The sequence below is a fragment of the Oratosquilla oratoria genome, unplaced genomic scaffold, assembly GCF_046742065.1.
Source record: "Oratosquilla oratoria isolate Oo_2021 unplaced genomic scaffold, ASM4674206v1 SCAFFOLD56, whole genome shotgun sequence".
Classification (NCBI taxonomy): domain Eukaryota; kingdom Metazoa; phylum Arthropoda; class Malacostraca; order Stomatopoda; family Squillidae; genus Oratosquilla; species Oratosquilla oratoria.
The window spans coordinates 345,001-348,946 of NW_027467720.1; positions in this window are offsets into that span (position 1 = coordinate 345,001).

Here is a 3,946-nt window from a genome sequence, read left to right on the forward strand (position 1 = left end):
TACACTCCACCCCCCTCCACCCTCCCTCTTATCTTAGCACCTCCTGGATGACGGGTCATCCCTGCACCTTGTCCACTGCCCTGGGTCAGAAGCAGTGTCGCAAGACACAGCACATCCACAGCAAGGCCGCTTCATTAAATCGGCGACCCCCCTCTCCGTCCCCCCATTGCATAAAATTTTGCTCACACATACTACCTCACCCCCCATCCACCCGCCCATTCCACCTCATGCTATCACAACATAATCCATATACAACCATTCTCCATTCACCCCTGTCTTCTGTCCTCTCCCGTCCTTCCTCAACAGACATTCCCCTCTTCCCCAAAGCCCCCTTCACCCCATCCATCCACCTCATTCTAGGACGTCTCCTCATGTTCACTCCCTCCACATCTGCCTTCCACACCTCTTTTACTAGTCTTTCTTCACTCATTCTTTCCATGTGTCCAAACCATCCTAATATTCTTTCATCAACTCTATCTCCCAGCTCCTTTTCCACCCCTGTTCTCCTCCTCACCTCCTCATTTCTCACTCTATCTAGCCTAGTAATCCCCATCATACTTCTCAGACACCTCATCTCAAACACATTCAAACTCCTTCTCTTTTCTTCTCTTATGTTCCATGTTTCTGCCCCATACAGTGCTGTTGGCATAATCACTCCTTCATACAGTCTCCTCTTAGCATCCATTCCCAAATGTCTATTCCTCATTACACTCTTTAATCCACCAAGGCATTTACTCGCTTCTCTCAATCTACATTCTACCGCCACTTTCACTCCACCTTTCTAAAACTATCCACTTCCTCCAGTCGCTCTCCCTTAATGCTCACTTCCAGTCTACTGCCACTTTCACCCCTTGTACATCTCATCACCTTACTTTTACCCACATTTATCTTTAGCTTTCTTCTATCACATACTCTCCCAAACTCTGCCACCAACTTCCTCAATCCCTCCTCCGATCCTGCCACAAGCGCAGTGTCGTCCGCAAACAACAGCTGGCTCACCTCCCACTTTTCTCCATTTTCTTTAACCATCTCCAATCCCTTGCCCACTACCCTTGCATTTACCTCTCGCACCACCCCATCCATGTATAAGTTGAACAGCCAGGGCGACATAACGCATCCTTGACGAAGTCCCACCTTTACCTCGAACCACTCACTCTCTCCATTTCCAATCCTGACACAAGCTCTACTATTCTCATAAAAACTCTTGACAGCTCCCAGAAGCTTTCCTCCTATCCCGTATATCTGCATAACCTCCCACAGTGCCTTCCTGTCTACCCTATCATAAGCCTTTTCCAGATCCATAAAAGCCCAAAAAACATCCTTCCCCTTTCCTATAGCTTTCTCACATATCTGTCTTACCACAAAGATCTGATCTACACAACCTCTACCTGTCCTAAATCCACACTGTTTCTCACCAATTACTCCTTCTGTTCCTCTCCTAATCCTCTCAACCAAGATCCTCCCATAAGCCTTCCCAACTACACTCAACAAGCTAATCCCTCTGAAACTACTACATTCACACTTGTCCCCTTTTCCCTTGTAAAGAGGAACTATACAGGCACTCCTCCAGTCCTCCGGCACTCTACCCTCTCTCCAACAAACATTAAATAACCTCACCAACCAGTCCACCATCACTGTACCTTCCCTTTTCAGACATTCCGCATGGCATCCATCCAGACCAGGTGCCTTACCTGGTTTCATCATCTTAACAACTGCCTTCACCTCATCCTTCCTTATTTCTCCTCCATTCTCCTCATTCATCACTCTCATTTTCTTCGCACTTCCCACTGCAGCAATCTTTCCTTCCCTATCCTCCTTCACATTTAGCAACTCCCTAAAATATTCTGCCCATCTTCCCCTTACTGCCTTCTCTTCCATTATCATCTCTCCATCTGCACTTTTTACCTTTTCTTCTCTACTTGATTCGCCTCCTCTTCCTCTCTTAATTTCTTTCCAAAACATCTTTTTATTACTTTCAAAATTTTCTGTCAAACTCTTACCCCATTTCACATCTGCTCTCCTCTTTGCAACCTTTACCTTTTGCTTTACTTCTCTTTTCTTTTCTTTGTACCTTTCATATGACTCCCTCGTCCTATTTTGTAACCAATCTGTGAAAGCTCGCTTCTTTTCTTCTACAACCTTTTTTGTTTCCTCATCCCACCATTCACTACCCTTTCTTCTATTTCACACCCAAGTTTCTAAAATTACCTACTTCCTCTAGTCTCTCCTTTAATACCCACTTCCAATTTGCTGCCATCCTCTCCCTCTGTACATCTCATCACCTTACTTTTACCCATATTTAACTTTTTTTTGCACACATTCCCAAACTCCGTCACTATCTCCTTAATCCCTCCTCTGATCCTGCCATAAGCGCAGTGTCGCCAGCAAACAATAACTGGCTTATCTACCAGTCTTCTCTATTTTTTAATTGTCCCCAATCCCCGGCCCATTACCATTGCATTCACCTCTCGCACCACCCCATCCATGTATAAATTGAACAGCCAAAACGACATGACACATCCTTGGGGAATTCCCATCTTTATCTCAAACCACTCACTCTCTACATTTCTAATTCTATCACAGGTTCTATTTCGCAAAAAAAAAACTCTTGACTGCTCTTAACAGCTTTCCTCCTATCCCATATATCTACAATACCTCCCACAGTTCCTTCCTGTCTACCCTATCATAAACCTTTTCCAAATCCATAAAGACCCAAAAAACATCCTTACCTTTTCCTAAAGCTTTCTCACATATCTGTCTTACCACAAAAATCTGATCCACGCAACCCCTACCAGTTCTAAACCCACACTGTTCCTCACCAATTACTCCCTCTATTCCTCTTCTGATCCTCTCAATCTAAACTCTCCCATAAGCATTCCCAACTACACTTAGCAAACTGATCTTTCTGAAACTACTACACTCACACATGTCCCCTTTTCCCTTGTAAAGTGGAACTATACAGAGACTCCTCCAACCCTCAGGTACTCAACTTTCTTTTAGACAAACATTAATCAACCTCACCAGCCAGTCCATCATCACTGTACCTCCCATTTTTAGACACTCCGCATGACACCCATCTAACCCAGGTGCCTTGCCTGCTCTCACCATTTTAATAACTGCTTTCACCTAGTCTTTCCTTATTTCTCCTCCATTTTTCTCATTCATCACTTTCATTTTCTTAGCACTTCCCACTGCAAATACCTTTCCCTCCCCATCCTCCTTCACATTTAGCAACTCCCTAAAATACTCTGCTCATCTTCCTCTTACTGCCATCTCTTCCATTATAATGTCTCCATCTACACCTTTTACCTTTTCATCTCTACTTGATTCACCTCCCCTTCCTCTCTTAATTTCATTCGAAAACATCTTTTTATTACTTTCAAAGATTACTGTCATACTCTTACCTCATACCTGCTCTCCTCTTTGTCTCCTATATTTTATGCTTTACTTCTCTTTTCTTATCTTTGTACCTCGCAAATAATTCTCTCACCCTATTTTGTAGTCTTTGAATGTTTGTTTTTTCTTCTATAACCTTCTTTGCTTCATCATCCCACCATTTCCTTCTACTTCCTCCCATCCTCCTTGTTCTATACACCACATGTGCACACCTTGTGACTCCCTCCTTGAAACATTCCCATTCCTCCTCCACTTCTAGTTCTACTCTATCCTTTACCCACTGCCACCCTTCTCCTAGGTTATTCTTGTACTTTTTCTCCTTTTCTTTCTCATTTAAGCAGTTTACTATAAGCACCTCCCTACCTTCTACCTTTTCCTCTTTCTCCATCTGTATTCCAATTTCGACTTACCTTCCACCAAAAAATGATCTGATATTCCCCACTCTCTCCCCTTGGAACATGTAAATCCAAAATTCTTCCTACTTTTCTACTGGTTACCACTATATACAGTAGTCCATTAAAGCCCTATCTAGAACCCTTCCATCCACCTC